General features: G+C 43.2%; 1 pseudogene; it reads right to left on the minus strand.

The window, feature by feature from the left end:
- Positions 1 to 211: 211 nt before the first annotated feature.
- On the minus strand, positions 212 to 2,573 carry LOC121045162 (vomeronasal type-1 receptor 90-like; annotated as a pseudogene).
- Positions 2,574 to 15,063: the final 12,490 nt, after the last annotated feature.

A 15,063-nucleotide genomic window follows, 5' to 3' on the forward strand; every position in this document is an offset into this window, starting at 1 on the left:
AGTCTGACAGGCTGACAGAAGCTGAGGCCAATATGGGGCTGTAACTCACAAAGTGTGAGATCATATCATGAGCTGAAGCCGATGCTCAACTGACTGAGCCACCCAGGTACCCCCCAAAATATAATTTTAAATTACCTTTAAATTAAAACTACAGTTTAAATGTTACATAAACAAATAATCTGACATTTGATTAAAGGAAAAGAACCAATTTTCAGGTTAATTCATGAATAAATAATTGTAAATTGACTGTCATTTTCCTACACTTTTGAAACACATTTTTTTTCTTTTATCAGAACAAATTAACACCAATGCACTGATAGTGGGATAGACATTGGACACAAGCTTCTGAAAATCCAGGATGACTCTGTCTTATGTCCATAACAGAGTTGCGGAGAAGGAGATGATGTCGTCCACCCAGTACATGGCCACAAAGAAACTCACAAACAACAGGACGGTCTGGGTGACCCTTGTCTCTGGGGAGACTCTTGCGGAGAGGCTGGTGCTGTGAAGGTGCTGGCACTGCCTCTGATGCTTGGACAAGAAGGTCACCATGTATGCACTTGAGAGCAGCCTGACTCCCATGAAGAAAAAATCCCTGGATAATGTCAAAATGAAAAACAGCACCTGATGATGGAGCTTATGTGGTAAAATGGACAGTATTTACTGACATGCAGTAGATTCCTCTGGGTCACGTTAGAAGCAGAGGTATGGAAGATACAGTTACTATTGAGAGACAAACAGAACCCATTGGATGATAAAAGAATGAAAGATGTACTTTGTGAATTTCTGTTAAAGATTTTTTAATCCTTATTTATTTTTGAGAGAGACAGAGAGAGAGCAAGAGCAGGGGAGGGGAAGAGAGAGAGGGAGACACAGAACCTGGAGCAGGCTTCAGGCTCTGAGCTGTCAGCACAGAACCCGATGTGGAGCTTGAACTCATGGGCCACGAGATCATGACCTGAGACAAAGCCAGACACTTAACAGACAGAGCCACCCAGGCGCCCCTGTGCATTTCTGTTTAAATCTGACCAACCAGGAGGTGCTGGGGATGATGATGATGATGGCCTAGAGGATGCTCAGGAGGCAGGTGGTGCTCATAGAGAGACCAAGTGTCTATGCAGAGTAAAGCCTTACACTTGAAAGTATTCCAAAAGTTTAATATTTCAATCAGATCTGTAGACATCATAAACAGTATAGTGAAATGTTTCATTATGTGAACAAGGGCGAAGTGACCAATCATAAGGTCAGTGGATTTAGGCCTGTTTTGCAGGAGTATGAAGGTATGGAAGAGAAGGAGGACTGGGTTGGCTGATTCTAATGCCTATTTGTAAAAGTTGGCATATTTTAGTAGTAATGTAAATGGAAAATGTGTTTATAATAGGCACCAAGAAAAAACATAGTTTGTGTATCTGAAAAACAAGACCTCACAACATTAATGTCATTTACATTGTTGTCAAACTCATCACCATATCACAGTTTTTATTTTACTCAAATGTATTTCATCCAATTTGTCAAAAAAGCTGTGTTGTCTTAGAAATACATTCTCAACATTATTTGTACACCAATTTGAGTATGTATTTTATATATATACATACATATCTGAAATCTGTATATTATCTATCTATCAATCTATATCCATCACCTATTTATCACCTAACTAGGGAGAGAGAGAGAAATACGGCCAAGACAGAGAGAGGGAGAGTCAGATTTCATGCAACATATTCAACTTCATGTCAAGATAATGTATCCATTTCTCACACTGCTATGGTACATTCACTTTTTTTTTTTTTTTTTACTTTCTGTTCTGCATTATCCTGTCTCATATTCAGCACCAAGAATACTAATAGTCATAAAAAGAATGCACAAGTGTTTGTATAGTTGCACTGTTGTATATTTTATGTTAATGGGAAAGAATTGTTAATCAAACATTTGGGAAAAATAATGTCCAGGTGAGGTTTCCATTAGGAATTGTGACCCTTTCTTCTTCCTCCTTCCACACTTAGGGACCATCATATTTACATTGGGCTTATCCTAATAATTCAGAATGATCTCACTTTAAAATCAGATAATTATTCATCGTTCTTATACAATTGACACATAAACTATTGTACTCACATTAGAGATATGAAGATTTGGATGTGGACATCCTAGGGGATGAAAGCACAAATAGGAAGAGGAAGAAGCATTCTGCTAGGGTGTTGGGCTTGGGTGATTGAACTAAGGGTCATCCTACAACTGGGTGTCAACATGGGGCTGTGGGGGCTCACAATGTCTCTGGGATCCAGGTAGGGGCAGTGAAAGGGAAAAGGTCAGGGGCAAGAGCAAGAACAGGGGCAGGGGCAGGAGCAGGGACTGGGGTAGAAGCAGGAACAAGGCAAGAACAGGACCAAGGGCAGGGGCAGGGGCAGTGGCACCAACGGGGCAGGAGCAAGGCCAGGGGCAGGAATGGTGGGAGGGCTGGGAGCAGAAGCAGGAACAGGGCTAGGGTCAGCCCTTGTTTCTGGAGACTCCCCATTGGTCGCTTTCTCCCTGTGTCCAGAGTGGCCCTCCTGGGAGTTTGGACACATGGGCATCTCTACAAGGTAGACGGAGCATGGATCTGCCAGCCAATCCCCGATCTTATCTGTAGTCTTCTGCAAAGGCACTGAATAGCCGCTGTCCCAGAGGTATCACAGACCTTTCCGGCCATCATCAGGCTCCTTCTGCCTTCTCCCACTGATGCTCATAGATTGATAACTAACCTGTTTACAGCCTGCACCCAGGACACAGTGACATACAACTTCAGGGCTCAGGATGAACCTTGGGGACAAGAGGGAAGACCCAGGACACCCTGTCCCTCTCAGCCAGCCTTGACCTGGGTTGTGAGCATGACCATCCACCAGGCATCTGACCCCTTATCAGACTGCACCTACTCAGGTGGGCTCACCACACATGACCCTTCCTTCCACACATAGACACACACATGGGGAGGGGAAGTGGGGCCGCACAGGTCAGTAAAAGAGGTATCAGGCTTGACTGGCCAGATCTGGGACTCTCTATGTTACCTTTGGGTCTTTCCAAGCTAGAATCCAGAGGCGCCCAGTATGAGACATGACACACTGTCTCCAGGATCGGGAAACAGTGTCACTGTTGGCTCTCCTGAGCTGATAGCCTTGTGACGTGGGCACACACGTTGCTTATGTGCAGGTTTCCAAACAAATAAGCCCAGCAAGACGCTGTCTCCAGAATGTGGGCGCCTGGTTACCAGGTTGTGAATTCTGTTGTGTTCTGTTGTCAAGGAAGTGAGGTCACTGCCTGGGGTCCCCTTACCAGGCTTCTTCCTCATACAAGAACCATGCCCTCAGGCTGCAGAAGGGCTCCACTCCACCCCATACCCTATCCATACAGTGACACCAACACACCTCACCAAAAGCCCCCAGGAGGCCTGGGTGCAGCCAGTGCCTCAACGTTGAGGACACAGGGCTGGGTTGAGGCCAGGCTCCTGCCCCTGACCATGAGTGTGACCCTGCACAAATCCTGGCCTTCTCAGGGTCTCCCTAGTGCCCCACGTTGACATCCATGCTAGCATGAAGCATGCTTTTGTTTCTCCCTCTCTCTCTCTACCTCACACTCTCTCCCCATCTCAAGCTCTCCAAATAAATTAGGTAAATACACATGGAAATGAACAAAGAAATCAATAAACACATTAAAAACTACATTGAGACAAAAATAGCCTTGATTATGTTTTTACTGAACACTTGGATGGGAATATACTGAGTCTTACTTTATTAATTGCTCACTGTATATGTATTGCACCAGTGACAATATTAAAGGAGCTCAGAAGGGTTAACTAAGTGTACAGATTTTGTTGCATACAGTGTAAACATATGTAATATAGGATTATAAGATATAACTTGATAGTTATGTTCTGAGAAAGTATTATAATTTTTAAAAATTGAATTCCTACTGATGCTCATTTTCTCTCTAGAACAAATGTGAATTGTTTTGTCTAAATTTGTCCCATCAATGAGGAATATTAGAAATGGGATGAGCTGGGATTTCCACCCAAGAAAGGAATATCTTTGTATTCTGAACATATTCCATTTATTCCTCTCCACACTGAAAATTTCACCATTAACTCCATTAGAAAGCAGGACTTTTTCTTTTTTCTTTTTTCTTTTTTTTTCTGTTATCCCTGTTTTCACAGAGAAGAATATGGTGTGGGATAGGAATCATGTTTGGAAACAAAACATACCGTCTTAAATGGCCCACTTGCCCATGAGGACACACACTAGGTGAGACAGGAGCAAGCTGGAACCACAGAATGTAGAGGTGCCTTTACTCTGAAAGTTGTCTGATGACCCATCCCCATGGAGATGTGATGATGCACCTTTGCTTCCATTCCTATTGTTACTGTGTGAGCTGAGCTGTTGCAGTTTGGTCACTGGTGAGAAGTTCCCCCATGATGGGAAATGTGAATTGTTGTTCTTTAGGTATGTCCTACTCATTTTCTGAATTCTGTTCTTTCAAGTAGGCTATTTACCACTGAACTTTTTCTCTTGGTGTTCACCTCCACCCCTAATTTGCCAACTGAGTTCTGTGAATGTACTACCTTATTTTGCTGTAAAACTTAAATTCTGGAGCTGGCTTTCATAAAGATCTTCCTCAATATAGAAAACTGTGCTATTTATGAATTCCCAGTGTGTACACAGTCTTACTGAGTACACACACAGAGAACACACCCACACTGCTCTCATTGGGTCAGTAGAATCTTGATTCCACCCCAGCAACAGACATGACAGGGAAGGGAATTGGAGCTCAACTCTTCTGAATGCAGATGTCAAATTCTGAATGTAAATATGAGTAGTCTAAATCGCGACATTTTTAGGTGGAAAGAAACTAGGATTTCTTGGGTATTGTCCTGGGCTGGTATGGAAGGGACCTCGAGCTGTCTGTGTGATGCCTGAGGGCAAAGAAGGGAACATGCCATTGGGTGGGTGGAATAAATGTTTGGCAATGTTTGGCAACTTAGTATTGGACTGCCTGATAACAGTCAAAGGAGACCTCAGGTGAGGTCTACAGGCTGGGCACAAGGAGGAGACCCTCTAAAAACAGACAGGAGTCTGAACTCTACACCTACAGTGTCCTTATAGGATAAAGAGACCTAAAAATAAAGACTAGATGTGGGAGAGGAAGGAAGGAGCAAGGAGGTGTTCACTGCAGCCACTGCATCCAAGCCAGTGGCTCTAGGCCAGACCTTATTCCAGGCCCCTTAGGATTTTCCTCAGATCAATAGTAACACTCTGAGCATCATAAAATTAATTCATTCAATCAGCTAGCCCCAGCACAGATGGTAACTTTCCTGTTCATCCCCACAAACTTCTCATCAGGGTTGGTCAGTTGAAGGGAAGCAAATTCTAGTCTGAGTCCTAGTGTGGCAGTTGGTCTGGAATGGCCCAAATATTGAATCATCTTTGGGGCCAAGCAGACCACTGGTCCATGTGAATGTTCAAATAGCTATTGGGAATGCCCTAGGTGAGTGAGCTGACTTTCTGAAAAGCTGGGGGAGGATGGCTAAAGGCACACTTCCCTGGTCTTCCATTGGGTCTTCATTTGGAAAAACTGCACCATATTTTCTGTCATGGACTGAAACAGAGAGGCAGGAGGCTGGGGTAGGATGTAGATTATTTCTGTAGCACAGGCCCCTCCTGCCCGGCACCCACTGTCTCCCACAGAATCTTGGGACAGGAAGATGTCTGTAAGTGAGGACAGTTCCTGGTTCAGAGGTACAAAGCACTTCCTCACAGACCCTGGGCAGGTCTCAGGTGGTCAGCGATCTCTGAACCAGAGATGTAACTACCTTGCTCTCCAGGATACGTCATACATCATGGTGGACACTCCAATCAGGTCACTTCGTGTCCCTAAATTTCTTTGTCAACCAGTGTAAAATATGAGTGACAGCCTCTGCTTGCCCTCCCAACAGTACTGACATGGGGATGATAAGAGTAGATAATACATGTATTCTCTGAGCTGTAGAGAATCACTACCATGGGAAGACAAAACAGTGAGCTTCCACCCTCCAACATGGTGCAGCCCTCCAAGTATCCTCTCTGGAGTCAACCGTTATCATGTGTCTAACTCCTTCTGTAGACATGCAGTAACTGAACACTTACAGAGAAATTGTAAAGCACCCAACATTTATTGTTCTCGAGGTTTCACTTGTAGTACATCACTTTTAGCCCCATCAGAGCACATGAATGAGCACAGCATATTAACACATTCACATGTGAGAACAGGAAACTGAGGAACAGAGCCCTCTCTTACCTCTGTCAGGTATGTGTAGATTCTTATTGTGATGTCAACCCTGGCCATCATGTGTGGTGACTGTGCTTTACTGCATTTCTATTAATGTCTCTGCTAAATAACAGGATTGGCCCACCAAACCTGGCTGTGAGCCATTTGAGGTGAAAACCAAAGCTCAACATTTTCCTAAGTCCATTTTTGATGCATGAGATTTGTCAGGCAGCTGGTGAGCAGGGAGAGTGGAAGGATGAACTATGAGAAAAGCATGACAAATTGTTCTATGGTCTTCTTCCATCAAGATGCCAACATTACTATTTCTCTGCATTGCCCAGGAAATTGCTGTGGAAATGAAGCACAAGATGTGCCACCCAGGACAACAATATCCATAAAGAAAAGAGACTGCTTCTGGTCGCACAGCAGATGGTCGCACAGCAGACCAGACTGCTTCTGGTTGCACCATCTTCCTGTAGCAGAGGAAGGTACCGTGGAAATTTACTCATTAAGTTAAGAATATTTTTTTTCATTCATTGTCCTGTACTTTCAGAACAGTATAAAATGTCGAGGCAGGCGTTTCAGTGATTTCAAGGCTAAAAATTTAAATTCCTTAAGTCAATCATAGTACAAAAACTATAGAAATTAAGAAGCATTTCTATATCAATGAAGGATCCATGTTGAATGGTACACAAGTGTCTAGTGTCTGAATGTATGCACATTAGCTACCTTTTGAACAGAGATCAATATAGATCTCCCCATGAAACAGTGTTTTCCGATTTTTCGAAAATAGTACACATGATTGGCAACAGGTTCACTTAACATAAACTTTTAACACATAATACAGCAAGTTCCAATATACCACCCCTCCACTTTCCCCCATTCACAACATCTTACATGAGGGTATTACATATATCACAATTCAGGGAAGAACATACATACTTCTTATGAAGTCAAAACACGGTTTATGTTGAAAGACCTTCTATGTGCTTCAGGGTTCTATGCGACTGACAAATGCAGAATTACAAGTATCCCCATTACAGTAACTGACAGAAATTGTGCACCAAATATTCATGGCATCAGATTTTCCAGTAGACATAGAGACACCACCCAAAAGTCCATCAAGTGATGAGAGTATAAATAAAATATGATCCGTGCAGTCAATGGAAAATTATTCAAACATAAAATATCATAAATTTTACCATACGCTAAAAAATGCATGAACTTTGAATAAGTAATACGCTCTTTGAAAGAAGACACACCTGGAAAGACATACAACTATATGAGGAAAGTAGAGTAGACAAATTTGTAGACTCAGAAAGTAGAAGGTAGGATGGCTGCAGCAGTGGAAAGAGAGAGAGAGGTTATTTACAATAGAATGGAAACGCCTTGGAAGTAGATGTTAGTGCTGAGTCCACAGCATTATTCGTGTAAAGAATGCCACCCAGTGTGTACTTGTAGAGTCACAGAAGGGTCAAATTAATATGTATTTCATCCTGTACAAACCTAATAATGCAGAAGGATAGAAGACAAATTCGCTAGCGGCATATATGCAGGCCTGGAAGCTGAAATGGCCCTTTCCAGTGGGCAGGACAAGTCAGCGGACTCCATCACTGAAACACAGTGTGCATTGAGCATTTTCCTATTTGAGACTGATGATTTCACATTGAGTAGAACCCTTTGGCTTGAAATCAAAGGCTCTCTATCTCATTTCCTTCCTGCTCCTCTTTGTCCACCAAGGATATTGGATCATCAGCAGGTCAGGCTTGCTTGTTCAGGAATCACATGCATGCACTGTGGCTCCATGTCCACTCAAGCAAATCTCCCTGAGTCATTCCTGAGCAGCACAACCAATGTCCTGACAGCTACTCTGTGTCCTCCTAGATGCCAGAGAGGAGCCATCTGACCTTCCTGGAGACAGGGCAGAGGAAGTGGTCCCATCTCTTTCCAAGGTAAGCTCACTTCACTTTCTCTGAGAAATGTTACTTCCTTTATTACCTCTTCAGTCCAATGCAGAGAGGTAAATCTGACAATGAAACTTAATGATGAGATATGCAGTTTCCTTGCTTGGGGGGATGCTGAGTGAAAGTCTATTACCCAGTGACAGCAAGTACAAAGGGGCAATAAAACGTGAGAGCCCCTGTTTCAAACTATATGCAAGTGAACACTTTCCTCAGCAGGACATGTTCCTTCTAAAAAGAATGTAGGATTTAATGATAAGAACGAACTTCACACATCTGGCATAACAAGCTCAAAATCCTTACATGTGTCATCCTTAACTTGGGGATGGGAAATGATTCAAACACTGTACACAGTGTTTTATCTACTGATCTTCACCAAATGAAAGACCTATGCCAAAGTGTATAGGATGGTGTGATCTTCATCGTGTTTTATTTTCTCAACTACAGATCGATGCTGGGGCAAAGGAAAAGTGTTCATATTTAGGAAAATCAGTCTTTGTGGAAAACTCTAAGGGATAAAGTAGGTTGCGTCCTGTGTCTGTGTTCCTCCTGGGAATGATGGTTAAGGTGTACTGAGAGAGATGTCCAGTAAAGCACTATGACCATGTTTGCTTTATGACCCTAAAACTTGCCCTATTATATGGAGAGCCAAGGTCTGAACACAGGAGTCAGTCTCCAGTTGCTCTGGACTACTAATATACACCTAGCACTCAGCCATGGCACCATTAGTCACAAAGGAAAGGAATTTTAGCAATGTGTAGCTGCCTGGAAATGCTAGACTCTACAAGGCCCATTCACCTCCTAAACTTACACAGTGTCCTAAGTAGTCACAGAAGCAGGGCACAGAAGTAGGTGCAGATGATTTGGGCATGTCATTGTCTCAAATGCACATAAAATGACCACATTCTTGTGGTCAGCCCAGAGACTCTGGAAAGTGTGACGCTGCATGGAGGACAGTGCAAGTCCACATCTCTCATAGCTGGGGTCATTGCTTACACATAGCCAATAGCAGAAAAGGAAGAGAGACAACTTAGTGTATTTGATAACATTACCATAAGCATTAAAAATGCTCCAATTCTGTGGGCTCTTGGGTGGCACAGTTGGTTCAGCGTCTCTTTATTTCGGTCCAGGTTATGTTTTCAAGTTTCTGGAGATCAAGCCCTACATCAATCTCTATGCTGACAGCACGAAGCCTGCTTGGGATGCTCTCTCTCATTGTCTCTGCTCTTCCCCATCTCATGCACTTTCTCAAACTAAAGAAATAACCATGAACCCAAAAGGAAAGAAATACCACAAAACTGTAAGCACACACCCATAGGCCATTCTGAAACAGGAACTCAAAGTAAAACTGGGTAGTAAGCTACGTGTCTAGCACTTTTATTTCAAACCTCCTGCATGGCAATGGTAGACATTTTCAGTGTTCTTTCCAGGCCTCCCCTCCACAAGGAACTTGTCATTTGTTGGATGGCATGGGCCATGATGGACAGCATTGACTCCCTGGACACACGTACATCTTACAGACCAAAGAAAAGTGGGAGGAGTATAGCAAGGGGATCAATAGTGTTTCCTTTCACATGATGGGATGTCAGTATTTTCAAGGCTTCTAGATGTAATAATCTTTATGATAAAATGATTCATGAGGAAATCTAAGAGGATTCTTTTCCTAGGATGAAATACACCTTCACATTTAAAGTTGCATTTCGTCAAGGACAAATTCCAAAGTAGACTTGATGAATACAAAATCCTAGCAAATACACGATGGGGATTCTGGCAGAAGAACAGATTTTCAAAGAGGCAGACAGTGATAAATGGGCTGACCTTCAAACAATCAAGAAAGGCCAGGAAACTCAATCTTGACATGCAAGGCACTTCAGGATTTCCACAACTTTCATTAACTGTCTCAACTCCCTCAGGATTGTCTCTGCTGGAAAGACAAACCCCCTGTAGCCCGTTTCTTTCCTGCTCCTTTTCTGTGCCATCCTTTGTCCCCCTAGAGAATTCCTAGCTGCAGCACAGTCCATAATTACTCTTCACCCACATGCACACGCTTGCCTCATGTTCAATCAATAAAACCTTTCACTAGTTCCTGAGCTGCCCCACAAGTGTCTTGATGGTTGCTCTGATTCCTCCTAGCTGCCCCTGAAGACCTGATGCAAAAGCTTCCCAGCACAAAGATGGAGGAAGTACCCATAACTCTTCCTGAGGTAAAGATATTTTCTGTACCTGAAAGAGCACGATTGCTTTACTTCAATTTCAAGGGAATTAAGATATGAACATCTGTGCTTGGCCATCCGTGAGGTTATATCCAATTTATTACTGCTGAAGTTTTTTCCTGTAATTCTGTCACCAACTGATATGATTTTCCCAAGGGAAAAAAGTAATAATTACACGACCAGTGAGAAATTGTATGGTAGTCAGCATTTGTCAGGAGATCATTTCCTCTGTGGAAAAGAATTTTGTATGTGCTGATTAAACTGACTTGGGAGATGTGACCTTGAAAACGGAAGCCTTTTCACAGGTCACCTTTGTATGATTGTTTGAAGCCATTGACTCAGAACCTGCATCGTGACTAACTGCTAACATCAAGAAGAGAACAAAATCCATGTGTAAACTCTGTGCACAGGATGATGTGAACCTCATATTCTTGCCTTTTCTGTAATTACAGGGTGAGGCCACAGTAAAGGTTCATGGTATATATTCTGGAATTGGAAACTTCTTGAGAAAAACTTGATGACTCTGAGGGTGAGGCTTTCTCATCTGTTTTGGTCTGGAGAGAATCCCTGATTTCTGGGTTCCTGTTGGGAGTGGCAGAGGGGGTTTTGTGAGGAAAATGGATTGTACGGTAAAACAAAACCCTTGTTCTACAGGTATGGACAGCACGTAGACCATTTATTTAGCTGGTGTGGTTTTTGTGTATGAGGGTGGTGGATGTTTCTCTGTGATGTGTGTGTGTGTGTGTGTGTGTGTGTGTGTGTGTGTGTATGTGTGTGTGGAGTGGGTGTTTCTTCAGAAGATATGTGCTACTCACACACAACAGTTCAGGTGACCAGTTTCTAGGACTCTAAGTCAGGGTCAGTGCCCACTGCCTACAACAGTACATTCTTCCCTCAGGACAGCTGCACCTGAATGTTTGTTTGGTATTCCCTTTCTGCAGGTGGAAATAAAGGAGAAATAAATAGCCCAATATCTTTCACACTTAACAGCATCTCTCATATGAGGTCTAGGCAGCGAAGAATCAGGAAGATTTCTAGTCAATTTCATAATAGTATCAGAAGCCTTAGGACGTACTCAAACCTTGAAGTGCACACTGAAAGGACCATGGTAAACAGGAACCCAGAGCAAACTTTGGTAGTGAGGAATGTTCCCACCACCCTGGTTGCATATGTCCTGCACAGTCAGAGCAAACACATTGTCTTGAAAATGTCCACAATGCAGGAATATTTCCTGAACTTCAAACAGGCATTAGGGTCATTGGAATCCATTAGCAAAAAATAGCATGCATCTCACTGTTTCCAATATTTCCCATTGATTTTATTCCCTGCAGTGAAAATTCACAGGCCTTGTTTCCATTTGCTTCCCTGCTCCTTTCCTTTACCTTCCTTTTTCTACCAAGGTTGACCCAGCAGCAAGTCACTTGATACTCAGGAATCACCGGTCTCCATATACTTGTGTCAATGACTCCATGAAGCAAAAACCAGGGAACAATTCCTGAGCACTCCCACTGGCGTCCTGAAACTATCTGCGTATCTTCTTAGGTTCTATCAGTGACCTGAATGATGGAATTTCCATGGAGAACAGAGACGGAGATTCCACATCGACTTTGGAGGTAAGCTTGACTTTCCTTGTGTAAGAATTAAGGTTATTTTCTTTCTCTTTAAAAAGAATTAAGGCATATAACTCTAAGTGTGTGCACACTGACTGGTATATACCAGTTAGTCAAAAGTGACAATGTCCAGTGACAGGCCATTACCAACACATACATGATTACAAAAGTGTTGCAAAATAGCAGAATCAGTTACTGTCTGCAGGATCCTGAGCTTTTCTCGAGCATCCAAATTACATTCTTGGATATCATTTTTCCTAACCAACTTGTGGAGTGCATGGATGGCCCAGTCTGTTAAATGCCCAAACTTGGTTCACGTCATGATTTCATGGTGCAAGAAGCCGATCCCTGCATAGGGGTGTGTCCTGAAACTCAAAGCCTGGAGCCTGCTTTGGATTTTGTGTATCCCTGTGTGTCACCCCCCATCCTGACCACACTCTGTGTGTCTCTCCCTCTGAAAAATCAAAAGGCATTAAAAAAAATTTAAAAAGGACTTGAAACACACATCCTGTAGGAATGTGCAGAGCAAATATATTTGCTCTGCTCTTGCTTTGGAGTTCCCTGGCCTCTATCACTCTTTCCCATCTGGTTTGTTCCTGTCACTAACATAACAAAAGAGATGTGCAAAAAAACACAGCATGATATGTTCCTCATAGTGCTTTCTTTTCTGACATAGCAGAGCACCCTGTGGGAATGTGAATGGGGAAAGTATTTTGCAGTGCCTACCTATGTGAGAAGAAATCTGGAATATGAGAAAGGTGGGGCTGTTTTGCAGGCTTATTGTGCAGGGCCACCCTGATTCTACCTCCTTTTGGAAAGAGAATAAGGGACATGGCTTTATGTAGGGGTTTCCCAGGAAAATAATGATGGTCACATTGGAGTGTCCCTGGCATCACAGTAATGTCATTAGGTGGTGTGAGTTTGTGTGCAGGGAAGTAGGTGTGTCTACATGTGAATCCATGTGCTGTAACTCTCATTGTGTGTGTGTGTGTGTGTGTGTGTGTGTGTGTTTGTGTTTGTGCGTGTGTGTGTGGAGTTTGTGTTTCTTCCCGAAACACCTGCAGCCTCCAGAGCCATAAGAAATAAATTTCTTTGGTCTATTTTGTTAGAGCAGCCCAAGTGGACGGAGACACCACCCAAACTGATGTTGACAAGTTTAACAAGATGAGATGAAGAATGTTAATGTAAAATAGAATTACAATAAATATATTGACCTCAATTTCAGGGTTTTTTTTAACGTTTTATTTTTGAGAGGGAGAGACAGACAGATGGACAGAGCATGAACACAGAAAGGGCAGAGAGAGAGGGAGACACAGAATCTGAAGCATGCTCCAGGCCCCGCACAGAACCTAACTGGGTGATCTCACAAACCGCGAGATCATGACCTGAGCCAAGGTCAAACGCTCAAATGACTGAACCACCCAGGCGCCCCATTTAGAGTTTTCAAAAAATATAAATTACAGTATACATCTCCACAACTGTTGTGAGAATTTGTGGGTTACCAGGAGCCCTTGTCAAAAGATTTTAATGTCACTGAAAACTCAATGTGAATCTCTTGGCTTATCTTATTTGCATATGACAAGGTCCACAGGAGGTTTGTGATAGAGCCAGTCAGATCGCATCTATAGAAGAGAGTGTCCTGAATGTTCAAGTAAGACACAATGGGGAAGACATAGGAGGCAAGCCAAGGGCTTCATGACAAAATATACTTACTGATGAACTCATTCTTTCTTAGTAGTGCACCAACAACCCAGCCCACTTAATTAAAGCAGCTCTAGAATCAATCTCTGGCAACAGGATCATAGGAAAGTACAACACAAACACCACACAAATAGACACCAAAATGATCTCGCAGACCTCACAAAGATGCAGTACCTCATGAAGCCTATTAAATGGACAAAGAATCTGGCAGTTCAGCCATAATAATGACCCAATAGATGCTCAAAGGAAATGGTAGGGAGAAAAAAGACCGAGAGAAGCTAAAAGAGGGCAGTGAAGGTAGAGGGTTCGTTACTAGAGCAACTGATTCTGGAAATATATATACATATATATGTACATATACATATATATGTGTATATGTATGTATATACATATATATGTGTGTGTGCGTGTGTGTGTGTATGTATGTAAAAGTAAGACAGTACCTAGAGGCGCAATCAAGACATAGGCAATCAGAATCCTAGAAGTGTTCGCTGATGAACATAAAATTGCCCAGATTCTTCTAGTGTCTTCGGAATAGTTGTTTTACTTTGTTTTCAAGACATGGCATTGTTCTTTCCAAGGGCTGATTTGGATTGCAGAAATCTCATCCAAAGTACAGTTGTGGAGGAACTGAAGGGAAGGATGAGGTGTGCCTGGAACCCTGCTCACCTCCTGCTGTGAACTCTCAGCTGGGTCTAGAGGGGAAGGTGGGATTGTATCCTTTAGATCTGCCCTTGCCTCAATCCTGGGATCCTTGTGCGCCTCCTCCAAGAGGCCACGAGGGGTGCCATGGTCCTGCTCTCAGACCCACAATGTAGAAGCAGGCACCCAATGTTCAGTGCGTGGAGATTTTGCAGGCAGGTGTCATCCTGAATGCCCAGGGCTTCCTGACTTTTGGTCACCCTTCCCCCAACATTGGCCTAAGACCTGTCGTGCCTAGGCTTGCAGGGGAAGGGTCGGGGGACAGGTGGCCATGAATGCTGCACTCCCCAGGATCTGATCAAACAGGGAGAAAGATTAGTGCTTCTCTTGCTGGTGGAAAGTTTTCCCTCATCTTCCCCTCAGGCTGACACAGCCTTTCCTGTGTTGGCCTGTGTAAAAGAAGGCTTCAAGGCAGAGCCAAGCAAACCTAGATTAGCAGAATACCTGTGCCTGCCCAAATGGAGCTGGTGGCCATGAGCAGATACACCTGCGCTGGAACAGACTGTCTTCTCCCTCAGCCCACAGTGCTGTTGGCCTGTGCATGTTCTTCCCACCTGAGTTTTCATTTGCGAGATTACCTCCACTAAGCACACTCTGGCTATC

This window comes from Herpailurus yagouaroundi, unplaced genomic scaffold, assembly GCF_014898765.1.
Source record: "Herpailurus yagouaroundi ecotype Mexico unplaced genomic scaffold, PumYag 189, whole genome shotgun sequence".
In the NCBI taxonomy this organism is placed as follows: Eukaryota; Metazoa; Chordata; class Mammalia; order Carnivora; family Felidae; genus Herpailurus; species Herpailurus yagouaroundi.